The 27191-nt window shown below is 45.2% G+C and overlaps 1 protein-coding gene and 1 pseudogene across 8 annotated transcripts in view; one reads left to right on the top strand and one right to left on the bottom strand.

The window, feature by feature from the left end:
- Positions 1 to 402: 402 nt before the first annotated feature.
- Positions 403 to 2124, bottom strand: LOC100763992 (annotated as a pseudogene).
- Positions 2125 to 15102: 12978 nt separating this feature from the next.
- The window catches only part of Cnot1 (CCR4-NOT transcription complex subunit 1), an 87882-nt gene continuing 75793 nt past the window's right edge, over positions 15103 to 27191 (top strand). For all 8 annotated transcript variants that reach the window (XM_027405717.2, XM_027405716.2, XM_035442604.1 and 5 more), the window contains exon 1: positions 15103 to 15239. The gene's annotated coding sequence lies outside the window, so the exon portion shown is untranslated. The remainder of the gene's footprint in view (positions 15240 to 27191) is intronic.

Here is a 27191-nt window from a genome sequence, read left to right as displayed (position 1 = left end):
TGGCTCGGAGGTTAAGAGCACTGACTGTTCTTCCAGAGGTCCTGAGTTCAATTCCCAGCAACCACATGGTGGCTCACAACCACCTTAGATAAGATCTGGTGCCCTCTGTTGGTACGTAAGCAGAAGACTGTATACATAATAAAGAAATGAAATCTTTAAAAAAAAAAAAGGACAAATGAAGCAGATGAAGAGACTATGTATGACGTGTGTAAAGGAGCTGGAATTAAATGACGAGCGTGAACCGAGAGGGAAAAGACTGTAAGGAAGCCTGAGCAGGAACCTACTCTCAAAGGACAGAAAATAAAAAAGTAGGGAGGTGTCTGGTCCTTGCTTAGTATCTCTAGTTCCAAGGGTGTGGGGCTTAGAGAACTGAGGAACTGATAAAGAAGCATGGAAGTAGCTTTAGCTGCCAGTGAGTTTCCTTGTTCTTGTATTGGCAATGTCAACACCATCTTTGTTGGTGTCAGCCTTTTTTGTGAGCCTCTTCATTTGCTAGTTTTGATCATCACCTTCATTGCCCATATCCAGGGAAGTTGCTACCACCTTCTCCTCTTCTTCCTCTAAAAATATATTTCATGTGTATGTCTTCACACAGAGGCTTCAGGTGCTCTGTGACTGGTGTTACAGGTAGTAGTGAGCCTCCACATGGGTGCTAAGAATCAAACCCAGGTCCCCTGGAGGAGCTGCCAGTGCTCTGAACCACTGAGCCATCTATCTCTCTAGCCCCCCGCCCCACCCAAGGCCATGTTGTTATGGTTTTCCAGGATGCAGCCCACTTGAGTCAGGTTCTTTTCCATCCTTCTTCTTGGTCATCATTAGTTATACACCTAATGTCTCCACCACTGGCTGCTTGTCGGGGCCCATAAAATGTCTCTGCCTCATTTTGGCTTAAGGTCGGAGAGTTCTAAACTATCCTTACTCTTCCAAGGTTAAGGAAGTCATTAGACCTAAAGGTCTAAGGTGTGGCTACTGTTGGTTTTGATTGTTGATGTCTTATCTAAATAACAAGAGACTTGTTCTGAGGTGAAGTTACTCTTAACTATCAAGGCCAGATGAGAAATGTAGTCTAAAATGTGATTACCAAATGTTTGGAGAATTAGGTAAGAAAGCCTGTTTCTTGAATTAAGGAAGAAAGCCTGTTTCTTGGCCGGGCGTTGGTGGCACACGCCTTTAATCCCAACACTCGGGAGGCAGAGGCAGGCGGATCTCTTCAAGGCCAGCCTGGTCTCCAGAGTGAGTGCCAGGATAGGCTCCAAAGCTACACAGAGAAACCTTGTCACAACCACCCCCCCCCCCCAAAAAAGAAAGAAAGCCTGTTTCTTGTCTTTTGCCATATTCCCCCTTTTTGGTTGGGGAATATAAGAATGTTGAATGTTGAAGAATAAACTTGGTGTGTCCTGTGTCCAGTATTCACTGGATTGCCCTTCTGACTCTAATCTGTGTCTGTCTTTATCTTTTTTTTTTTTTTTTTTTTTGGTTTTTCGAGACAGGGTTTCCCTGTGGCTTTAGAGGCTGTCCTGGAACTCGCTCTTGTAGACCAGGCTGGTCTCAAACTCACAGAGATCCACCTGCCTCTGCCTCCCAAGTGCTGGGATTAAAGGCATGCACCACCACTGCCCGGCCTTTTCTTAGCATCTTTATCTGCCCTTTCTTAATCCACACTCCCCTTCTCAGGCAGAAACATGGCTTAATACAGACTGGCCCCACAAAGTGGGGTAACAAAGATGGGTTACTACAACTGCTCCTGTGGTTTGCTGAAACTGATCAGTGTTACCCAGCCTGGTTGCTTAGATACTACACTGCTAGTTGAATTGTCTCCCCCATCTCCCCATGTCACCTCATAGGTTTTTCCAGACTCAAAATTCTTTGTCCTATTACAAGGGCAGATGCACAGCATTTGTTGAGTTTTGTTAAGAGTCTTCTCTGCCTCTATTATGTCTTTATTTGGTCCATGCCTTCTTTGTGGTTTAGATGTTCCTCTTGTTCATCCAGCATAGTGATGGTGTTGATTCCTGAACCCTGAGACTTGGCGGCTAAGTGCAGGTCTCTGCTCATACTTTCCAGACATTTGTCAGTAACCTGGTAAGCCCTTAGCTGAGTTTCTTCTGGTGATACTTAAGCCATGATAAATCAAAATGCCACCAGACACAGAAATGTAAGTTTGGACGCTCAGGCAGTTCAGAGGGCCAGAGCTCAGACACTCCTAGATTGGACCTGGACCTGTGCTTGGATTAAGTAAATTAAAAAACGTAAGACACCGTGAAAGTTATTGCTGATTCTTTTTGCTTGTTTGTTTGTTTTTATAATTTGGATCAGAAGGGTTACCTCAAATCTTTGGTTATTCCTAAAATGTGTTAATGGAGTTAAAGTTATTTTAAGACAGCTAGAAATCTGAGTGTGCTACACAGCTGTGTGTGTGTGTGTGTCTGTGTGTGTGTACATGCTTGCATATGTTCAAGCAGAGGGCAAAACTCAATGTTAGGCAAATTCCTGTCACTCTCCACCTTATTATTTTAGCAGGTTTCTCAATGAACCCAGACCTCATTGGTCAGTTAGACTGGCTGGCTAGTAAACTCCGGGATTCTTGGGGACATTCCTGTCTGCTCTCCATGCCCCCAGCACTGAAGGCACAGACACAAGCCACATCTAGCCTTGATGCAGGGGTAGAGGAGGATCCAAAGTCAGGCCCTTATTATACTTCTGCATCAGGCACTTCACCTTTGGGCCATCTCCTCAACCTCTCACAGGACTTTTTAGGTATATCTTAGCAATTTTTAATATTCATACAAACATGGTAACCCAATAGACTGGAGTCAGTTTGGTATTTTCTTTTTTCTATGTAAGAAGAGAAGGGGTGGGGAAGAAGAGGGAAGATGTCTAGGGGAAAAGGGGGCACCAATCTCAGCAATATATAATACCTGGGTCCCGAGGAAGGGAAATCCAGTGGAGGTGCAGCCTCCCCCACCCTAGGCTCTGCCACTGTGCTTCAGTCAACGACCTTGGCCCAACAGGAAGGGAGGGTTAGAGGCCTTGTTCCATGTCAGAGGGAACATTCACTCAGTCAGGAGAGATTGAATGTTCCAACTCCTCTGTCTGTCATGAACCTCCTCTCTCCCACCCCAAAACTGTGCATATCTGAATTCTAATGACCAGGAATCTGTCTGGAAACTCCCTGAATTGGCTTTGGCTTCACTACAAAAGGGATTCCTGGGCTAAGAGTGAAGTTCAGTTGGTAGAGTGTTTGCCTATCATGCAGGAAGCCCTGGGCTCTGCACCCAGGTGTGGCTGTGTCATCATGGCCCTGGACTGCTGCACTTGAGGTTGACATAGAAGCATCACAAAGTCAAGGTCATCTTCAGCTACATAGCAAAGTTGAGGTCAGCCTAGATCATTTAAGACCCTGCCTCTTAGGAGAGAGAGGGAGAGGGGGGAGGGGCGAGAAAAAAGGGGGGATATCTGCAAAATTCAGTATTATGCAATTAGGTATTTTGTTGTGGTGTTTTTGTTTGTTTGGTTTTTTTTTGATTTTTTGTTTTGTTTTGGTTTGGTTTTTGGTTTTTTGAGACAGGGTTTCTTTGTATTGCTTTGAAGGCTGTCCTGGAACTCCCTCTGTAGACCAGGCTGGCCTCGAACTCACAGAGATCTGCCTGTCTCTGCTTCCCGAGTGCTTGGATTAAAGGCGTGTGCCACCAACAGTCTGGATACTTCTGGAGCTGGGATTAATGGTGTGTGTTACCATGCCCAGTCTAAGGATTCTATGTCAGAACACCACGCAAATACTTGCTCATCCATGAGCAGTCAGCCCAGGTATCCATCAATCAATGAGTGAACAAAGAATACATATACATCAGTGGTGGTATTTTTGTTTGTATACAAGGGAATTTTATTCAGCTGTAAAGAAGAATTAAATTAGGACATCCAGAGGAAAATGGATGAATCTGGATGGAGATCATTAAGTGAAATAAGGCAAACTTAGAGATATATATTGCATGCTTTCTTGCATATATATAAACTGGATTTAAAAGTGAGTGAGTGCCGGGTGGTGGTGGCGCACGCCTTTAATCCCAGCACTCAGGAGGCAGAGGCAGGTGGATTTCTGTGAGTTCGAGGCCAGCCTGGTCTCCAGAGCGAGTGCCAGGATAGGCTCCAAAGCTACACAGAGAAACCCTGTCTCGAAAAACTAAAATAAATAAATAGATAAATAAATAAATAAATAAATAAATAAAAGTGATTGAGTATGTATAACATGAAAGTCGAGAGGATACTAGGAAGGGCTGGGAAACAGCTCAGTTAGTGATGCATTTGTCACATAGCATGAAGCCCTGAGTTCAGATCTCCAACACCCACAGAAAGACTCCCATGTGTGCTGTGGTGTGTGCCTGTGACCCTTGTGCTGGGGAATGGAAGCAGGAGAGGGTAGAAACAAGTAGATCTCAAGAGCTAAGTCAGCCATCTAGTCTAGCCAGTCTGTGAACTCTAAGTAAAGTTCTCACTTTACTTAGACCCTGTCTCCAAAAGACAAAACAAAACAAAATAAAGTGGAGAGAAATAGGGAACATAACTGATATTAAAAAACTCTGGTTTCTACATGTACATATGCACAAACACAAACATACTCAGATTTTACACACGTGCAAATGAATAAATAGGGCTATGAGAGGGTTTGAGAGGTCTAAAGGAGCAGGGAGGATGAAGAAGAAAGGGATATGGTCTGTACTCTCCTGAAAGCTGAAGGAGATCTATCTGTGGGGAGAAGAGGCTAGCAAAGCTGGGTGTGGTGGCCCATGTCTTTAATCCCAGCACTCAGGAGGCAGAGGCAGGCAGATCTCTGTGGGTTTGAGGTCAGTCTGCTTTACATAGAGAGTTCTAGGACAGCCAGGGCTACATGAGAACCTGCCTCAAACAGACAGCCAAACAGACAAAGGTAGCATAAGGAGACCTAGGTTTCAAAACCCTGAAATCACCGGGTCTTGGCTCCCTGCCTGGAACTTTCTGCATTAAATGTCTGCAGGCCTCCCTTTTTAGTTCACTAGGATTTCTTCAAATTCTTAGCTGAGAGAACTCTCACCAAACAAAAAGACCACCTACTTTCCAGCCTTCTCTCTTCTTTTTGTAATATCTGGTATTTACTTTTCCTTCATTATTTACTGTGTTATTTACTGAATTTTGTTTATTTCAGCCCCCAAATTAACCACAAGATTCGTGAATGCAGGAACTCTGCTTTTAGCTGCTGAATCTCCAAGGTCCGGCATATCCCAGGCACTTCAAGGTCTGTTTGCCTTTGCTGAATGACAGAATGAGTGTCTTCTGTATGGAAGACACTGAGTATTTCACTTTATCTCATTATTTCTAGAGGGGTTTAGTAAGGGATAGTGAGATAAAGTGAAATGGATGCTATTGTACCCATTCACCAGTGACGGAAATGAAGCTCCGAGAGTGGGGTCCTAGTATGAAATAACTGACATAAAACTAGAATTTGAAGTTTAGAGTTGTGATTCCAGAGCTGGTTCTAGTACCCAAGGACCCTTGCTCTGATTCCCTTGGGAAAAAATGTGGTACCAGCTAAAGTGGAATGCAATGTGGAGTCAGATCTAGATTGATAACAGGTAGTTTATTAAGTAATAGTACTCACGCAAGTCCACTCAGCCAGACAGCAGGGAGGGAGAGAAGGGGCCAGTGTGTGCACCTCTAAACTCCTTAAACCTTTCCCAGGTCACTTGGGCGTGGTCAGCAACACCTGTGATCAGCCCCAAGCAAGTGAGGTTAGCAGTACCTCTAAACAGGATTTCCACTACAACCAGCTAACTATATTCTAGGAGTCTGTGTGGTTTATTTTTGCAGTGCTGGGTGTAAGCATTGCAGCTTGGATCGAAGCGTATCCTTGATAGTCAGGAGCCAAGGAATACCACAGAGTCACCATGAGAGTAGCAACTTAAAGCTCTGTTCCAGAGAAAGGTTTCCCAATGTAACAGTTACTCTGCCCTGGCAGGGGAAGGTTTTCCCCAGCAAACTTGTACAGGTCTGTTCAGGTCTGGTGGAGTGTTACAACTCTGCTTCATTTAAGGGAAAGTTTCTCTAGCAAAATTGTTGCAGCTCTGCTTAGGTCCCCAGAGTGTAACAACTCTGCTGCACTAGGGGAAGCTTTTCCCAGTGAAAATGTTACAGTTCTGTTTTGCTCCACTCCGGTCCCCAAACCTCATGCAAGAAATATATTGGGAGGGAAGAACCCAGGAGGGTGGCTGTCTCTAGGGTGAAGCAGTAGCAAACTGAACAGGGAGACTATGGAGCTTATATAGGGTTCCTGGGTGGAGGGTAGGAGCTTTCCAAGGTGGCTTGGGATTTCCAAGGTGGTTTTTGTGCTCAGGGATTAGTGGGAGTTAGTGCTCAGGGACCTCAAGGATTGGTGGGATTTCAATCCCTGTTCACAAATCAGGGTCAGAGTGTTTTTCCTTGGCCCTTTTTACCCTACACTGTTAATGGAGCCTGGGGCCTCACACACAATAGGTGAGCATTCCACCTACCCATGGTGATGCACTCCTAGCTACCTGCTAGTTGCTTCTGTGCCAGGGCAACATAGGACTGGGAACAGCAAGACCTGTCAAGATGGTGGGGTGCCTAGGGTGGTGGGTATGTGAAACAGGTAATATTTTTCCGTGGTTTGATCTAAGACAGGTGTCTCTTGGTGTAATTGACAGAGAGGAAAGTGTTAGAATGTCTATACAGCTCTGTTCTCCCCACTTTGGTTTGTGGTTTGCTTATCCTGGGCACACTGTAGACCATGAATATATGGAATTCAGAAGAGTTCCAGAAGGAAAGGGTTTAAAGACATCAAGGCCAATTCTCTCTTACAGAAGGGAATGTTGAGTATTAGTGAGGGGGATGGAGCCAGTCTTCCTGAGAAAGAGATCACAGATTAGGGACATATGACATGGAAAGGGAATGTGGCATTCAACAGAAGCATCTCCGTAGGAGTCCTCAAGTTGGGAATGGTGCAAGACATAGAATATTTGGGTATAGGGAAGGAATGTCTGTGGTTTTGAACTTCACAACCTCGTTTTTTTTGTTTTTTGTTTTTTTTTAAGATTGTATTTATTATGTATACAACATTCTGCTTCCATGTATATCTGTACACGAGAAGAGGGCACCAGATCTCATAAGGGATGGTTGTGAGCCACCATGTGGATGCTGGGAATTGAACTCAGGTCCTCTGGAAGAGCAGCCAGTGCTCTTAACCTCTGAGCCATCTCTCCAGCCCTGTTGTTTTTTCAAGACAAGGTTTCTCTGTAGTTTTGGAGGCTGTCCTAGAACTTGCTTAGTAGACCAGGCTGGCCTCACAGAGATCCACCTGCCTCTGCCTTCCAAGTGCTGGGATTACAGGTGTGCACCACTACCACTGGACATTCACAACCTCTTTTTTTGTTTTTGTTGTTTTGTTTTTCAAGACAGGGTTTCTCTGTATTGTTTTGGAGCCTGTCCTGGAACTCGCTCTGTAGACCAGGCTGGCCTCGAACTCAAGAGATCCACCTGCCTCTGCCTCTCAAGTGCTGGGATTAAAGGTGTGTGCCACCAACACCTGGCTCATTCACAACCTCTTACTACACTGTCTACCTATAGCCTCCTTATGGCCCCATCCCTGAAGTTCCTGAATATAGCTGTTGCTGCTAGGCACATATGATTCAGCCAAAGGATGGGTGGGCAGGCCTTCTGTATATTAGAATATCCTTCTGCCTGGGAAGCAAATGTGTAAGTTTAAGATCCAGGTAGACACTGGCAAAGGTATGGCAGCCAGGTTACATCTTGATGCTTCTACAGGAACTAGAAATTGTCATACAAGAGATGTAGGGCAACGCCGGGTGGTGGTGTCACATGCCTTTAATCCCAACACTTGGGAGGCAGAGGCAGGTGGATCTCTGTGAGTTCGAAGCCATCCTGGTCTCTAGAGTGAGTGCCAGGATAGGCTCCAAAGCTACACAGAGAAACCCTGTCTCAAAAAAACAAACAAAAAAATGGAATCCAGGCCTGTGGTACAGACCTGTAATCCCACCTACTCCAGGAGCTGAAGCAAGACAGTCCACATCTGAAGCACGACTGGGCTCAATTGTGACTTCAAGATGAGCCTGGGCAAACTTGATGAGGTACTGTCTCAAAAGAAAAAAGAAAAAAAGTATGTGCATGAAGGAGCCATGTTCCGTGTGTAAAAGTTCTTGTCAAGTGAGCAAGACACCATGAGTTTAATCTTTGGAGCCCACAAAAAGCTGGATGAAGTGGCTCTGGACATATAGCTTGGAGTATGCCGAGTGGCAGAAAGAAGAGAGATCCCCAACAAGGTGGAAGGAGAGGTCAAACTACAGAAAGTAGTCCTCAGACACATACATCAAATCAAATTTTAAAATAACTTACAAAGATGAGCCAGGCATCATGGCACAAGGTTATATAAGGGAGACCATGTCTCATGCAAACTGAAGAGAGAGACACATGCTCTGTTGGAGAGAAGATAGAGGTGAGGGTCTTTGGATTCAGGGAGAGGGTTGGGCAAACAGTTGTGACCCACGAGTGGGACAGGCTCACTCAAGGAGGCGTTTTTTGGCTGATTTGAAGGCAAGATTGAAAAAGAGACCCCAGGATTACCAGTTTCCCTGAGTCCATAGTGGACAATGCCATCCTCAGATGGATCTGCTTTGCTCGACTTGGGCTGGCAGTCCCAGAGGGCCCCCCCCCGCCCCGCCCCCTTTGCCAGGAGCTGCTGCAGCATGGGCTCTTGTTTGCAGCAAGATACTGACCTGGCTTGCAATTTCTTAGAGAACAGGTGTTTAGAGACCCTATACCCCCAGTGGAGGGGGAAGGTAATCTGGGGAAGTCTTGCTGGGGAGCCAGGATGAGGATGTTTCCTTTCTGTTGCTGTGATAAACTGCTCTACCAAAAGTAACTTAGAAAAGGATATGTCTGGCTGGTACTTCTAAATCACAGTCATTATTGAGGGCAAAGCTTTGGTGGTGAGTTCCTTGGTTAAAGGCAATGCTATGTGGAATTGCAGCAGGAACCATGGGGGATACTGCGTGATAGTTGGCTCATAAGCTTATGCTTACATAGCTTTCTTTTTTTTCCCAAAATTATTTGTATTTTATGTCCATTGGTGCTTTGCTTGCATATATGTCTGTGTGAGGGTATTGGATCCCCTGGAACAGGAGTTACAGACAGTTGTGAGTTGCCAGGTCCTTTGGAAGAGCAGCCAGTGCTCTTAACTGCTTAGAGCCCAGGACTACCTGCCCAGGGAATGGTACCTCGTAGTAGCATGGACCCTTCATTAACAATCAAGAAAACCTCCCACATACATGTCTTCAGGTCAATCTGATGTGGGAAATCCCTCAGTTGAGACTCAACTTCAGGGGATGCTAGGCTGTGTCAAATTGACAGTTAATGCTAATAGGGTGAAAAGCTTCAGCTCTTCATTCATACAGTGTTTGCCAGCTGGAATCTGGCATGCTCTAAGTGGATACACTCCCCCAAAGCATGCTACACCAGTGAAGAGACACCAACAAGAGGAGGGCTCCTGAGATGATCAAAGAACAATGAGGAATGCATTGTTCCTCCAGCTATCTAAAGCTGAGCTCTTCCCCAGTGCTTAAGGATGGGTGAGGGGAACTGAACCCAGGACCTCATGCAAATCCCCAGGCTACAGAAAAGTTCTTTCTAAAAGAACTCAGCAGCATTTGAACACATGTAGGTCTCTCTAGAACTCCTCCTTCTTCCGGCTGTTGCTATTTTCCCCTCTCATGGGTTCACTTAGCTCTGGCTGTTTTTCCAAGGTCACTGTGACAGCTGAAGACCTTGTCCATCCCTTTGCTTGACTGCTCACAAAGATGGCAACCCTCCAAATGCTCCTAGCCCTTCCCCTAAAGTTGGGCTGCTCCTCTTCCAGCTCTAGCCTAGAGTTCAGGGGAAGCTTTTTCCTGTTCTAGCTTTAGCTCTTTGCTTGCCACTTCCTCCAAGGCAGCAGCTCCCTTAGCTATCAGTAATGCTCTCCCCAGTTTCCAAATTCTCTTGGAGCTTCAGCTCAATGGGGACCATTGGACATCTTTGCCTGGGTGAATCCTGGGTGCTTTCTATTGCCAAACTGTCTCATTGATACCCTCCCTCTGGCTACTCTCTCCTCACTTCTCTCTCCCTCTTCTTCCCCACCCCCTCTCTCTCTGTGTAGGGTTTAACTCAAGCTTCACACATAGGCAAACTAAGCAAGTGATCCACATCTGGGTTCACGCCCACAGCTCTGTTTTCTAGTGTGGAAACTATGTTCAGTTATAGGCCATGGACCTTTGCACATTACAGTTGGTCCCTCAGAGATCACCCAGTCAGCAAGGCTTCCAAACCATGATGGGGCTGGGTTTGCAGCCCAGTGGTGACCTGCTTCTGCAAATCTGCAACAAAGCCAAAGCAAGGCCTATAAAACTTGTGTTCCATTTCTTTGTTGTTGACCAAATATCTGATTTTGGACAAGAATTTTTTTTTCTCTGTGTAGCTTTGGAGCCTATCCTGGCACTCTATCTGGAGACCAAGTTGGCCTCGAACTCACAGAGATCTGCCTGCCTCTGCCTCCCGAGTGCTGGGATTGAAGGCATGCACCACCAATGCCTGGCTGGACAAGAATTTTTAAGCTGTTTACATTTCAGTTTGTTGCTGGGTGTGGTGGCACATGTGTGTAACCCCAGCATTTGGGAAGGAGAGAAAGGAATATCAAGAGTTCATGGCCAGTCTGAGTTAGAGAGTAAGGCCACCCTGGGCTACATGAGACTATATTAAAACAAAACAAAACAAACAGGGCCTGTAGAGATGGCTCTACAGGTAAGCACTTGTTGCTCTTGGAGAGACCTGGGTTCCCAGAACCCACACAGAATAATTCCAGTTATGGGTGGTGGTACCTGACAGCTTCTTGTGCTTCCAAGAGCCCACTTCTGCATCTGTGGGCACCAGGCATGCAATGGTACACATCCATACATGTAGGCACAACACTCACAAACATAAGCCTTTAAAACATTATTTAAGGAGGTTGGGGATTTAGCTCACAGGTAGAGTACACAACTAGCAAGCAAGGCCATAAGTTCAGTCCTCAACTTTGAAAAAAAAAATTAAAAAGAAAATCAGCAAGTTTCAGTTTGCTATTGCTTGCATACCAGACAAGAGTTCTACTTCCAGCTTCAGTTTTATGATCCAGAAAATTTGGTGAATAGCTCAGCCCCACCGGGCGATGGTGGCACATGCCTTTAATGCCAGCACTCGGGAGGCAGAGGCAGGTGGATCTCTGTGAGTTCGAGGCCAGCCTGGTCTATAAGAGCTAGTTCCAGGGCAGCCTTCAATGCCACAGAGAAACCCTATCTCAAAAAACCATAAAATAAAATAGCTCAGCCCCTACCTCACTGGGACCCAAGGTGTGGATAAGATTGCATTGTATCTTTAGAAGAAGTTAGCCAAAACCAAAAACAGGGCTGGTGTTTGAGCTTGGTGATACAGATCTAGGCTAGCAAGTATACCACCCAATCCCAGTGTGGTGCTTTGTGTGTGGATTCCCAGAACTTGGGAAGGTGAGGCAGAAATAAGAAATTGAGTTTGGCCTGGGCAACATAGTACAACTCTGTAGGAAGCAAACAAAACAAAACACAGTCAAGAGCAGTTGACAGGCACATGTGAGGTTCTGTGTTGAACCCTGTCTGGGAGGGGAAGCAACTCATCTATAACACAGGAAGTTAGTGGTATAGCCCAGGTAGGAAGTAGGTTTTTAAATGTTTCAGGACTTTTTTTGGGTTTTCAAGACAGGGTTTCTCTGTGTAGTTTTGGAGGCTGTCCTGGAACTCACTCTGTGGACCAGGCTGGCCTTGAACTCAGAGAGATCTGCCTGCCTCTGCCTCCTGAGCGCTGTGATCAAAGGCGTGCATCACCACCACCACCACAAAGGGCCTTTTTTTTTTTTTTAAAGAAACACAATATTGCAATTACTTCTTTGAGAATTTCATATTTAATGTATAAATACATGTATTTATACATGTATTCTGATTATATTCATCCTATTTCCTAGCCTCTCTCCCAACTTTATGGCCCCCTGCACCCACTTTTTGAGACAGAGTTTCACTATGTAGGTCTGACTGTCCTAGAATTCACAAGGTCAGATCAGTCTGGCCTTGAACTCACAGAGAGCTGCCTGTCTCTGCCTACCCTTGAGTCACTGAGTCCAATTTGATCTGCCCACGTACTCAAGGATGAGGGCCCTCCATTGGAGCACAGTGAACTTACCAGGGGCAGACCACTAAAGAAAATGCTTTCTTCCTCCAGCAGCTATCACCTGTCAAGAGCTCTTAAGGCAGGGGTGGGAGTTTGTGAGCCCCTCCACACTCTGTGCTCTCAGGGGGATTTTTGCTGTGTGTTTCTTGGACATCCTTTGGCCCAGGGAAGTCGAAATAAGGAGTCCTAAATGCCAAAAATGGAAGTTACTCAGTTATATGGGGAAAAATGGGATTAAAAATACCATCATAGAAAAGCAAGGCCACTGATTTCTGCTCTGCTTTCTTCCAAGCACCTCTACTTTTTTTTTTTTTTTTTTGAGACAGGGTTTCTCTGTGGCTTTTGGAGGCTGTCCTAGAACTAGCTCTTGTAGACCAGGCAGGCTGGTCTTGAACTCACAGAGATCTGCCTGCTTCTGCCTCTGCTTCCTGAGTGCTGAGATTAAATTTTTAAAAATTTTACCTTTAATACAAAAATCTTCTGTTGTAGCCAGGCAGTGGTGGCACTCGCCTTTTATCCCAGCACTGGGGAGGCAGAGGTAGGTAGATCTATGTAAGTTCGAGACCAGCCTAGTCTACAGTAGCTAGTTCTAGGAAGGCCTCCAAAGCCACAGAGAAACCCTGTCTCGAAAAGCCAAAACAAAAACCAAAACAACAAAAAAAACTTCTGCTGTTTTTTACTTTATATCCAGGACATTTTGTGAAAGTTGTGTTGTAAAATTCTTCAAGAGCCTGGGGTGCACAGTAATTGGAGCAGGAATGATGGGAAGAAGGAAGAGCCGGGCCAGGTGAGCTTATCTGCTGGTTAAGTCATCCTGTTCTTAAACACATTTGAAAGCAAACATTCGAAATGCTAAGGTAGAAGGCCACATTTTGTAGATCCTTGACCAAGGTCTTCTCGATTTCTAGTAAAGACAGGAGCCATCCAGCCTAGACACACAGTCAAGGGACTTTGATCTCCAGGGTATTGTGAAAATCTTGGCTTTGTCTTCATGGCTGTCTGATTTTAGTAGTGATGTTGGTACAGCAGAGAGATGGGCAGTGGTTTTGAGCATCTCTTGCAAGAGCCTAGGTTTAAATCAGCAAACCATCATCTTGGCAAAGACAGGCTAAAGCAGGAAAAAGCAATTCAGATTTATTTAAACTTACCTTCAGTTTGGGGAAACGTATGCTAGAAACAAAAACTGGTTGTAGAATTACCAAGTTGACCTCAGGTAGTTATTTTGTATGGTTCCCCCTATCACCCCCCATAACAGTTTTTCACTATGTAATTCAGGATGGTCCAGAACTCTTGATCTTCAGCCTCTTGAGTACTGTAACAACAGGTATATACTATTAGGTTCATGATTGTCCCTCTTTTTCAAACAACAAAAGAAAATGAAACCCACAAAACAAAACAACCCCCAAATTGCTAAATCACACAAATAAAACATGGATAAAAAGTCCAAAATGGGGGCTGGAGCGAGGGCTCAATGTTCGAGGACCTGCTGTTTTTGCAGAGGAGCAGAGGTGGGTTCCTAGCACTCACAGGGCGTCTTCCAACCTTAAAGCTATAGCTCTTGTACCAGTCCAAAGTGATCCAATGCCTTCCTGGGTACCAGAGGATCCAGGTTTGATTCTCGGCACCCATCCGGTGGCTCACAACCATCTGTAACTCTACATCCAGAGGATCCGACACCCTCCACACATGGTGCACAGATTTACAGGCAGGCAAACATCCATACACATAAAATAAATAAAAGTCTTTAACAACTGTCTTTAAAGTTCAAATAATCCTGCCTATTATCATCTCAGTAGTTGGGAAGATTGCAAGGAGCTCAAAGTCAATTTCTACTACATAGTCTGTTCCAGGCCAAGTTGGACTACAATTGGGCTAACTGAATGAGATCTTTTCTTAAAACCCAAACAACAAAAATCCTACAAGACAGGAGGGCACTATGGATAACAGTGTTTTATCCAAGAAGCAAAACTCATTAGCATCCTTGAGCATAGCCAGGAACACGAGGGGAATTTCAGTTTCCACATCTCCGCAAAGGGTCCCTGCATTAACAGACAGAACAGGAAAAGAAACTTTAAACGATCTAGGAATAGGTGGGCATCTGGGAGACTACATTCTCCAGCATGCATTGCTGTCAGGGCGCACACAGTTGATGGACACAATCACGGTTGCTTTTTGCGACAGGAATAGGCGGGGCGAGCGACTACATAACCCAGGATGCAAAGAACCTCAACTTTGGCCCGCGTCCGTTGCTTTCTGATGGCTGCTGCTCCTTGCAAAAGAGATCCCAGAGGTGGACAATGCTTCCGCTGAGGACCCGGGCAGCCTCTCGGACCGTGGCATTTCGAAAGACGAAGGAAAGTAGACGAGGGCTGCATCACCCTATCTTTTAAGTTCGAGTAGCTTGTGCTCAGGGTGACAGTGCGTGGCGGGCTTCCTTCCGTGTTTAATTGTTTCTCGGATGCAGCGACCAGCCAGTCCCCATAGGTCGAACACCTCGAAGGCAGCTATCTGGAACCCCAAATCGAAGTTGCCAGCGTCTACTCATTGGCCCGCACCTGGTGCGCAGGCGCTGGGGCTCGGACCTGGTCCCTCAGGGCTAGTGAGCGGCAATTGGCCTGAGTCCGCGAAATAGGAGTCTGGATTGGTAGTTGCTAGCAGGAGCCTGGTTTCTTCCCCGACTTCTGCGAGTGATAGTGTGTGATTGGTTTAAATCCGCGGGTACCTGTCAGTGATTGGGCAGCATTTGTGGACGGCGTGCAACCATTGGCTGACGCCAGGGCCATCCCTTCATCGGCGGGCAGCGAATGAAGAAATGGGAACGGGGAGGGGAAAGGCCGCGACGTGAGCGCGCGACCTCGGGCGCCATTTTGTCGAGAAACAAGCGGAGTTAACCGAAGAGGGGGGTCGAGGAGAGCCGGAGTCGAGGACCCAGGAGTTTCCTGTGTCCAGCGCCGCCGGAGCCGCCTGAGGTGAGGCGGGCTGGAGTTGGGAGTGGCGGGGGCTGGCAGTGTCAACCTCAGGACGCGGGTGCGGGTGGGAGCGGTGCCGGGGGTGGACCCGGACCATTGGAAGCGTTTCCCGGAGCGTCGGGACCCAGGGGCAGCCGGGACGGAGACGTGGGGCGAGGCGGGAGGGGACGGGCTCGGCCCGCTCGCGGAGGCTTTGCTCCCAGAGCGGAGGCCAGCGTGGAGGGTCCTGGAAGCGGAGCGCCGGGCGCGGGCGAACCCCGGAGCGGCTCGGCCCGGGGCCTGGAGGCTTCGAGGATGGCGGCGGAGGCGGCAGTTCGGGTCCCAGGCCCTCGCCTCTCGGCGCGCGCAGGCTGCGCCCTCCTCTGAGCGCACGAGCTCTTCAACTGCCCCTTTCTCCCGGGCTCCCGGATGCAGGCGGTGGGCACAGGCGCCAGTCCGCGGCCTAGGTCCCCCGGCGGGCGGGGATGGGTTTGGAGTTGTTGTCGACTCGGGCGCTTTCTGGGGACTCGCTCCCCTCCGCCCCCAGCACGTTGTCAAGCCCCCCGCTTTCCGATGGTTGGCGGTGGGAGGGGCGGGCGGGAGCGAGCACTTCCGTGTTACTTCTCGCCACAGGTTTTTTTTGTTCCACTCGCGCGCCCCGACGCTTGCACTTTGTACCAAGTCTGTGCCCACTTACTCAAGTCACCTCGGTACCTGTGGGATCGGTTGTGACGGTTCTGCCTGTCCTGTCCTGCCCGCCACCCCTAGCCCCCGGCAAGTGCCCACTAGTGAGCTGGACACTTGTAGGTCCTGAAGTTGTGCAGGTCTTGGAGACGTTTAGAACCTGAGGCTAAGCACCTATCTCTTTTGGCTATGCCGCCGGCCCTGAGAGCTCACCCACCTGTGCCCACGGACTAACGTTACTTGCAGGAGTGTGTTTCGTAGGTTTAAAAATGCTTTTGGAAATGTGTATGTAAAGTAAAACTTTATGAGAGATGAGAGGTAAACGTCCCTCCGAAGTCATCCCATCAAATGTCACACTCCCTCTCTTCGTGGGCATTTAATCCAGGCAAGCCTTGCCCTATTTTTTCCCCCCTATTAAAAACTCGAGTAAAAGTACTTGTTTTCCCTACATGATTTGTTGCAGTTCGTTCCCCTGCGATTACAATGGGGATTTTTTTTTTAAAACAGTAATTGAGTAAATGTACTCCTTTTTATAAAAAACTACCAAACATTTCCCTCAACGACCTCTACTTTGAAAAGGAGTAGGGTTACATATGTGAAAATGGCGGGGGTATAAATGGTATCCGTTTAAGTGATGCAGGAGGACACTACCGATTCTTACCTCGTCTGCAGGAAAATGGGTTGATAGCTGGATTTTGAAGTAGCAAGCAGTGCCTTCACTTGAATGGTAGTGTGTTAGTAAAGGGTCTTTTTTTCTTTTTGGTTTTCGAGACAGGGTTTCTCTGTGTAGCTTTGGAGCCTATCCTGGCACTCGCTCTGGAGACCAGGCTGGCCTCAAACTCAGAGAGATCCACCTGCCTCTGTCTTCCGAGTGTTGGGATCAAAGGTATGCGCCACCAACACCCGGCTTGGTATACTTTTAATAAGAGAACAAAACTTAAACATTTTAAAATTTTATGTGTATGTAAGTGTACCTTATTTTTATGTGCACCATGTGCATTTGGGTGCTCGATGAGGCTAGAAAAGGGCGTTGGATCCCCTGGAACTGGAGTTAACTTTTAAGTGGTACCATATAAATACATGTTCATAACCAATGAGCCCCAAGAACAGCCCTGCTGAAAAGCTGGGCCTAGTGACTTGGGCCTGTACCTGAGGCTCAGGCAAGAGAATCAGGAGTTCAAGACCAGCTTCAGTTCATAGTTAGCAGTGGTATATGTGATCCTGTCTCAAGGGGAAGAAAATTAGCTGAAACACTTTTTAAGTGACCCTGAATAAATTTTCTGTTTCCGCTCGGCGTTGGTGGTGCATGCCTTTAATGTCAGCACTTGGGAGGCAGAGGCAGGCGGGTCTGAGTTCGAGGCCAGCCTCATCTACAGCGCCAGTGCCAGGATAGGTTCCAAAGCTACATAGAGAAATCCTGTCCCGAATTTCTGTTTCAAAGTGACATTCAAATGAGATTGTTTTATGGTTCTGGGTGTGCTACTTGGGGTCTAGCATATACTAGACAATCACCTACACTTCTAAGGAGTATTTTTTATGTTAAGATTTTGTATATAGAAAGTCCAATAGTTTTTTCTGTTGGCTCACAGTTTTTATTACATTTATGTATATGTATATATATGTAGGTTTGGAAGCCAGAAGACAACTTGTAGGAGTAAGTTCTCATCTGGTGGGTCCTGAGGATTGAACTCAGGTTATCAAGCATGGTGAAAAGAATATTTTCCCATTGAGCCATCTCATTTACCCATAATCTTTGGCTCACAGTTTTTGTTGGTTTTGTTGTTGTTTTGGTTTTTTGAGACAGGGTGTCAACTATGTATATCGCTGGCTGACCTCGAATTCGATGTGTATACCATTCTGGCTTTGATCTCACAGTGATCAATTCTCAGGTGCTGGTATAAAGGTGTTGTCCGACACTCTGAGCTGCTCACAGTTACGCTTGTTTCAAGCGTACTGCATACTGTTTTTCATGTTAATTTTTATTGATTTGTAAGACTACAGCAAAGCAAATAAAAGGAGTCATTATTTGAAAAGTGTTCTCTCTCTCTTTTGTTTTTGTTTTTTGAGACAGGGTTTCTCTGTGTAGCTTTGGAACCTATCCTGGCACTCACTCCGTAGACTAGACTGGCCTCGAACTCCCAGAGATTCGCCTCGCTTGGCCTCTGCCTCCCGAGTGTTGGGATTAAAGTCGTGAGCCACCAATGCCCCTCCTGAAAAGTGTTCTTTGAGAAGGTAGTAATTAATCTAAGAGCCTGTGTTAGGATTTGTAAAAGCAGCCTCTGGAAGAGTAGAGTAGGGCAGGTTTAAGAAATAAATGTCAGCCGGGCGTCGGTGGCGCATGCCTTTAATCCCAGCACTCAGGAGGCAGAGGCAGGCAGATCTCTGTGAGTTCAGAGGCCAGCCTGGTCTCCAGAGCGAGTGCCAGGACAGGCTCAAAGCTATACAGAGAAACCCTGTCTCAAAAAACCAAAAAGAAAAAAAAGAAATGTCTTCAGGGACCTGGAGGGAGAGAACCAACTCCATCAGTCTTCATGTTTGCTGTGGCTTGAGATAAACACATATACGAAAACAATAATTGCGTTTCAAGCCAAGGCAGGAGAATCCTGAGTTCAAAGCCAGTCTGGTCTGCATAGTAAGATCCTACCTTGGAAAAACAAAAACAAAACAATATTTCAGTCTTTCCTTTTAGGCAGCTCAACTTCTAGGATGTGGCTTACATATTTTTGTTATACTTGTTAAAATGCAATTCCTAACTTTGAATTAGTGTGATTAACTGTAGTGGAAAGTGGATTATAATGGTATATGTCTGTAATCCAGTGACCAGGGAGGCTGAGACAATAATATCTTGAGTTGTAGACCAACCTGGGGGGTGCATAGGGAGAGCCTATCTCAAACACAGGTATAGAACTTTTGTGTGTGTGTGGGGTGGATGGTCACCTAATTATATGAGATGCTGAGGAATGGAAGTAAACTTTGGAAGACATCGAATACATTGTGTGTGTGTGTGAATGAATGCAGGCTCAAATAGCCTTGGCGTTAGTGTTGTCAAAGGACAACCACAAGTGTTGGGCCTCATTTTCCACGAGTTTTGACAGTTGTCTTTGTTGTTTTGCACCATATATGTCAGACCAGGTGGCCCAGGAACTTTTGGGATTCTCTTATCTCCACCAAGATTATTACAGGCACCACATTCCTGGTTTTTAATGAGGGTTCTGGAGATTCAAACTTAAGTCCTCATGTATAGATAGGAATCACTTTTAACAATTGAAGTATCTCATACCCAGCCCACTGTACATTTTCTTTGTTGAGACAGCTTCATTGTATAGCTCTGGCTAACTTGAAATTTGTGATGTGAACCAAGCTGACCTCAAGATTGCAATGCTCTTCCTTTGTCTCCCAAGAGTTTAACACAACACTGTCTTATTTTTTGCTTTTAAGATTATATGTGAAATGTTTTTGCCTGCATGTATGTATGTGTATGACTAGAAGAAGGGTTAGATTCACTGGAACTGGAGTAGGTGAGCTACTAGATGTGGGTGGGTGTTGGGAACCAAGTATGAGTCCTCTGATAGAGCAGAATGTGCTCGTAACCTTAACCACTCTGCCATCTCCAGCTAGTCTGTTTTCCTTCTACCCCTCCCTTCTCCTTGTTTTTTGATAGTCTTGCTCTGATTTAGCTTCTGCTGGCCTGGGACTGGGGAACTGGAACCTTATTACCTTAGCCTGCCTGGGCATATGGGTGCAGATCTGCACTACCATGTTTCCTTCCTATCTACTTGGGGTGGGGGGTGGTTAGAGGCTTGTCTTGTGCCCCTGTCTGGCTTGGAATTCATGTAGACCAGGTAGATACCCATCTGCTTTTACCTTCTGAGTGCTGTGATTAAAGGCATGTTCCACTGTGCCTAGTTTACTTCTAAGGTATTAAGAACTCTTGAGGGTGGGAGAGGCTCCAAAAGAGGAATACCTTTGGGTAGTTTTTGTTGGTGGGGAGAGAGGAACAGAGAGTAGTCTATGTTTGGGGGAGTAGCTATAGTCCACTCAGAACTTAAAGGATTGTTGCTGTGCAACATCTCCCCTCCCCTCCCCCCACCCCCGGTTTTCTGAGACAGGGTTTCTTCTCTGTATAGCCTTGGCTGTCCTGGAACTCAGAGAATTCACCTGCCTTTGCTACCCTTTTGGGATTAAAAGTGTGTGCCAACACACCCATCTGTATACAATTGCTTCTTAATGCCATTAGCCTTGGTGATTTCGAACAGATAGAAATACATCGTCATGCTCAGATTATCACCCATAAATGATGATAACACGTGTCTGCATATTCTTAAACAAAAAGCTATGTGGTATTTATTTATATTTATGTGTATGGCTGTTTTTCGTACGTTTGTCCACCATGTGTGTCTGGTGCCTTTGGAGGCCAGAAGAGAGCATCAAATCCCCACAACTAGAGTTAATCAGTTGAGAGCTGTCATGTGGGTACTGGGAATAAAACTCAAGGCCCTCTGGAAGAGCAGCCAGTGCTGTTCTCTCTCCAGCCCTGTTTGCATAATCTTGAAGCAAGGAGACAGGTGCACAGATAAGTCCTTGTGGCACTTCTTTAATTGTATTTTCAGATGTAGTTGATGTGGTCCTGGTGGATGACAGTGGGTCTCTGCATCTTTGTATTGGTCACCACACCCAATACAGGCAGAGATGTTACCAGTAAAAGGGCATCTTGAAAGTTAGACCAGTATTTTTGTTGTACTAGGGAGCCAGTTTCTCCCAGCTAGGCCCTGTGGTTTTGAAAGTACATAAGCTGCTTTGGGTAAGCACACTTGTTCTGAATGTCTGCTATCTTCCCAAAGGTCTGCGGGCCCAGGAGGGAGGGAGGGAGGGAGGGACAGGCAGGAGAGAGGGGGGTGGGGCTGAGACTGTCTATGTGCATGACTGCTCTCGAAGGTAATGTAGGTCAGGAAAGAACAGTGGGTGTCAGTCCTTCTTTCACTTTGAGACAGGGTCTCTTTGTTCACTGTTACAATATGCCAGGCTAGCTGCAGGGAATTTCCCTGCCTCTGACTTCCATCTTGCTGTAGTACCACTGGGATTACAGACACCTGCTACCATGTCCAGCTTTATGTAGGTTCTAGGGATTTAAACTCAGGTCTAATGCTCATGCAGCAATTGTTTACCCACATAACCCTTTTTCCAGTCCTGTTTTTGGTTTTTTTTGTTTTTTTTTTTTTTTTAAGTTGTGTGTGTGAGAGAGAGACTGAGAGAGACCGAGACTGTCTGCAGTGGATTCCTAGAGCTGGGTTTACAGGTGGTTGTGAATGAACCACTTGATATGGGAACTGAACTTGCATCCCTTTTGAGAAAAGCAAGTGCTTTTAGCCACTGATCTATCTTCCCAGCCTTCCTAAAAGCATTTCTGATATTGGGCATTTCTAAGCCCAAGAAAAGAATTTTTAAACATTCAAAAAAGATTGCAGTTTATTTATTTGGGAGGACTCAGCATGTCCCAGTCTCCTTGTGGAGATCAGAGATAGCATGTGGGAATTGGTTCTCTTCACCATCTGGCTGCCAGGGATCAAGCTGAGGTCTTCATGCTTGGTGGCAAGTAGTTACTGAGCCATCTTATAGGCTCAAGAATTTATAATGAGAGAGAGAGAGAGAGAGAGAGAGAGAGAGAGAGAGAGAGAGAGAGAGAGAGAGCGCTGTCAGAGTCCCAGGGATTGAACTCAGGTGGTCAGCCTGGGTGGCAAGTGCTTTTAGCTGCTGAGGAATCTTATCTGATTAGAATATTTAATTTTTGGAGCCAAATATGATGGTATATGACTGTAATCCTAGCTACTTGAGGCTGAGCTGTGCATGGATTATTCGTTGGAAATGATCCTAGGACATGTGAGTTCAAGGCCAGTGCTGGATCTACTGTCTCAAAAGACTATCTTTTTTGGGGGGTGGGGTGATATGGTTCACACTTTCAATTTGTGCAATTTTGCTTCTAGCTGGGATAGCAGAGATACAGATACAGTGCACGCACCCATTGTTATATTTCTGAGAATATGCCCTTTTCCTTTTCAAGCATATATACATCATAGTTACTTGAAAGTGTTGAATACTAAAAAGATTATATGACTATGCATATCAGCGTGGGTATGTTGGGTGCTAGTACCTGTTGGACCTTGATGTGATGGTATATGTTTGGTCTCACTGTAGCTTGGTATGCCATGTTTGATTGATATCCTTGGGAGGCCTGCTCTTTTCTGAGGGGAGTCGACGTGGGGGAGAGCAGATCTGGATGAGGCAGTCCACTAGGAGGAAAAGAGTCCCACAAGTAGGCAAAAGAGTCAGACCCCCCCCCCCCAATAGGAATCCCATAAGAATACCAAGCTACTCTGGACATAGCAGATATGCAGAGGACTGACCTGGGTCAGATCCTTACACAGGCTCCCTGGTCTCTGCAAAAACTCATGAGTCCTGGTCAGTCGATTCTGTGGACCATGTTCTGTTCTGTTGGTGTCCCTCACCCCTCAGGTTCCTTTGACCTTTTCTCTTTCTCCCCGTCCTCTGCAGGACTCCCTGAGCTCTGCCTAATGTTTAGCTGTAAACCCCACCCCCCATGGGAAGGAAGTTTTGTTGAGGGAAGGGAGAGATGGGAGAGAAAGAAGAAAGAGACAAAGACTTGCCTGCCTCTACAGAGGAACAGAGTATCACCATCTCTTAAAGAACAGAGAAGACAAAGCATTTCTTTTTTTTCTTTTCTTTTTTTTTTTTTCAGACAGGATTTCTCTGTGTAGCTTTGGAGCCTATCCTGGCACTCGAACTGTAGACCAGGCTGGCCTTGACCTCACAGAGATCTGCCTGCCTCTGCCTCCCGAGTGCTGGGATTAAAGGCGTGCACCACCCGGCAGACCAAACATTTAATTGTTTTTCTTTGATTACATTGTTCTCCTTTTTTTTAAAGATGCATTTATTTTATTTGTATGGATGTTTTGCTTGCATTATGTGTGCCTAGTGTCTTCGGGTCAGAAGATGATGATGGGTCCTCTGGAATTGGGAGTTTCTGATGGGTGATCCTGAGTCAGCATGAGGGTACTGGGAATAGAATTCAGGTCCTCAGCAAGAGCAACAAGATCTCTTAACCTACTCAGTCAGTTCTCCAGCCTTTGAAAAAGCCTCTCGTCTTTCAGTGGGGCATGGTGGTTTTCATCTATCAGGTGGTGTTTTTCAGTGAAAATCTGAATGTCCTTCCTTAAGCCTTTTCATTCTACAGAATACAAAGTGGGTGTTTATAAGAAAACTATATTAAGTGGTTATTTGCTTTTTGGAGAAAATTCTGTGGATTGCAAGTAATCTTTACACCAATGGAATTTTTGGTTATTTTTTTTATTGTTGAAGAAATACCCCAAATGTCTTTATACAAATTTTGGCCCGTGATTATGATTACAGTTTTGCTTTTTATAAGATACTTTTTTTTCTAGGTGTGTGTGTGTGGGGGGGGGCATTGCTGGGAACCAAACCTAGGGTCTGTGTGGGCTACACAAGCACTCTGCCATTGAGCTGTATCTCCAGCCCACTATAAATAGCCACATTTTTCATATATTTAAAAGTATTACTGTTCAGGTAGGTACTAGTTGACTTGTGGTATATTGCTGTGACATGTTAGTGCCCTTTCATTTTGAGGGCATGCTTATTTTGAGACAAGTCTTCCTGTGTAGCTAGTGTACCCTCAAACTCAATGGTTACCCTCTAGAGCAGTTGTTCCTAACTTTCCTAATACAGTTCCTCATATTGTGGTGACCCCCAACAATAAAATTATTTTCATTGCACTTCATAATTGTAATTTTGCTACTGTTAGTAATCATAAATATTTGCTAAAAGTGTTGTGACCCACAGGTTGAGAGTTCTAGAGTATTGATACTACAGAGGTTGCCATCATGACAGTTGTCAGTGTCCTTTCATTTTGTCCCGTGTAGCATTGTCAAATTGAGACATGAAGGAGAAGAATATAGTATGACTGTGGGGTGGGTTTAATGTTAGTGTTAGAATATTTCCACTCTTAACTTCCTTTGCTTGCTAGAGGTAGTTATTTCCACTGTAACTATTCTAGTGGCACACTCACAACAAATCCTGTGAAGTTTGGAAGGATGTGTAAATGTGTTTTAAGGAAGAGGTGAGACTTGTTGAAATAGTCATTGTCTGAGTTTTTTTTTTCCCCCCTGTGACAGGGTTTCTCTGTGTACATTTGAAGCCTGTTCTGTTACTCACACTGTAGACCAAGCTGGCCTTGAACTCAGAGAAATCTACACCTGGCTGTGTGTTCTTTTTTTAAAACAAACAAACATAACAAAAAAAACAAAAATATTTTCTGTGCATGAAGGTATCAGATCCCCTGGAACTGGAGTTACAGTAAGCTGTGAGCTGCCATTTGGATGTTGGGAATTGAACCTGGGTCCTTTGGAGGAACAACCAGTGCTCTTAATCACTAAGCCATCTCTCCAGCACCTGAGTGTTCTTTGTTAAAAATTGTTTTTATTATTTTTAATTTATCACACAATGTGACAAATGTGTTTCTCTGTGGTTTTGGAGCTGTCCTGGAACTAGCTCTTGTAGACCAGGCTGGTCTCGAACTCACAGAGATCTGCCTGCCTCTGCTTCCTGAGAGCTGGTATTAAAGGCATGTGCCACCATTGCCTGGCTTTATCACACAATGTTGTATGACTACATTGTTTTCCTTTTATAAGATGTATTTATTTTATTTGTATAAATGTTTTGATTGGGCCTGGAGAGATGGCTCAGAGGTTAAGAGCACTGGCTGCTCTTCCAGAGGACCTGAGTTCAATTCTCAGCAACCATATGGTGGCTCACAACCATTTATAATAAAATCTGGCACCCTTTCTGGCATGAAAGTGTATATGCAAGCAGAATACTGTATACATGATAAATAAGTAAATCTTAAAAAAAATGTTTTGCTAGCATGTATGTATTTGTACCACATACTTGCCTGGTGCAAGGCACCAGGTCTTCAGGTCAGAAGAGGATGTAGGGTCCTCTGGAAGTGGAGTTTATGGGTGGTTGTGGGGGTGGGGTGCACACAACACACACTTTGCTCCTGTGCAGGTTCCTGTAGAGGTCAGAGGTGTCAGATTCCCCCTAGGGTTGAAATTAGTTGTGAGCTGTCTGGGGGTGCTGAGAATTGAAGTAAGGTTCTCCAGAAGAGCTATGCATGTTCTTAAGGCTTTGGTTTTGTTTGTGTTTTAAATATTGGTATGTGTCATGCCTGTCTGTGGGAGTCAGAGGACAACCTTCAGTAGTTGGTTTTTTCCTACCTTCTGTTCCAAGGGAGTGAACCCAGGTGCTTTTTACCTGCTGAGCCACTTCACCAGCCCCAGGCTTTGGTTTTCAAATGAAATTGTTAAAGCATTTCAGTCATGTGTAGGTGTATTATTAGATTCTGGTATAAAAACAGAACGATCTTATTCTACCAATTACATGAAGTTACTGTAATAGAAAATCATTTGGCAGTCTTGATTTTTGTTGTTATTTGATAGGGTTTTGTTTTGTAGGAAAGACTAGCTTTGAAATTTTAATCCTGCTTCAACCCCCTGAGAGCTGGGTCATAGGTCTAAAAATTTAGTAATCTTGAGATGATTTAAGCAGAGTGTGCTGGTACACATCTGAGGGCCTAGCACTTAAGGCTCAGTGGTAGGAGCAAGAGAGAATTCAAGGACACGTTGGGAGATTCTGTTTTTTTTTTTGTTTGTTTGTTTTTGTTTTTGTTTTTTGGAGACAGGGTTTCTCTGTGTAGCTTTGGACCCTATCCTGGCACTCACTCTGGAGACCAGGCTGGCCTCGAACTCACAGAGATCCGCCTGCCTCTGCCTCCTGAGTGCTGGGATTAAAGGCGTGCGCCACCAACTCGGCTCGGTGGGAGATTCTGTCTCAAAAACTAAAATAACACACATGAACTCAGAGACTTTGACAGCAGAGACAAGACTTGCAGGTTCAAACCAGACAGAATCTCAGCAGGGAGAGGGGGAAGTGAACGCATAGTCCCACCCCTAAACAAGATGCTATTTGCAGTTTTTAGCTGCTTAGAAAGGGAAAACAGGTTTTCTCCAATTATCAACCACACTGTGCCTAGGAGTAGTTGGCCAACACAAAAACCCACTGTTTGTTTATGTACCCTTTTTTATTTTGTATTACTAATTTTCTTTGAGAGGTTGAGTGAATAAAGAGATGAGGAGGACTTTGAAGTAGTTGGAAGGAGAAAGAATATGATAAATATTACGTGGAATTTTTTGGGGGAGGGGTTCGAGACATGGTTTCTCTGTGGCTTTGGAGGCTGTCCTGGAACTAGCTCTTGTAGACCAGGCTGGTCTTGAACTCACAGAGATCTGCCTGCCTCTGCCTCCTGAGTGCTAGGATTAAAGGCTCACTCAAACATTTTTTACAGCTGGGCTGGTGAGATGTCCCAGTGATCAAGATTCCAGAGGGCCTGGGTTTAATTCCCAGTACTCACATGGCAACTCAACAGCTTCCTGTAACTCCAGTTCCAGGGGATAACACCTTCTTTTGGTGGTGTTGCTCAGACATACAAGCAGAGAAGACACTCATGCATAAAATAAAAATAAATTTTTAAAATTACAACATAACAAGAAACAAACAACTTCCAAACCAAACAATTGTACCCACAAACAAACAAAAAGCTGAAGAAAATTTTTGGTGAAGAGCTTGTTAGCAGTGGTTTTGTAGCTTTGTATTACAGTGTTTAGAACAGATACAGGCTATAACATACTCAGATCTAAATTATGTGTACAGTTATGGGGCTAGAGCTTAATTGAAAGGGTCTTAACAAGTTAGTGTATGTTATAGAAGCTGGTAAATTAAAATTTACAGTAATTAAAGTACATGGGCCAGTGAGATGACTTAGTTGCCAAAGGTACTTGCTACTACTAAGTCTGACAACCTGAGTTTCATCCTGAGATCCACTTTGGACACTTACACATAACAAAACTGACTTCCACAAGCTAGACTTGAACTCAAAGAAATCAATCTTCCTGCCTTTCTGGGATTAAAGGTACACCTGGCACAGGGTAACATTTAGAGTTTTTCATTTTCATGGTTTTTCAAGCTTTTTAGGGCTTAGAAAATGGACTTAATGGGTAAAGTGCTGCTGAGTAAGCATGATGACCTGAATATGGATGCCCAAGCTAGGCATTTGATCTGCAACCTAGTTTCCTAGTGGAAACAGACAGGTCGGCAAATTTAGCAGAACTCTAGTTCCAGATTATGTGAGAGACTCCCAGTCCC

Source organism: Cricetulus griseus, chromosome 3 (genome assembly GCF_003668045.3).
Source record: "Cricetulus griseus strain 17A/GY chromosome 3, alternate assembly CriGri-PICRH-1.0, whole genome shotgun sequence".
Classification (NCBI taxonomy): Eukaryota; Metazoa; Chordata; class Mammalia; order Rodentia; family Cricetidae; genus Cricetulus; species Cricetulus griseus.
This window is presented reverse-complemented; position numbering and strand designations above follow the sequence as displayed.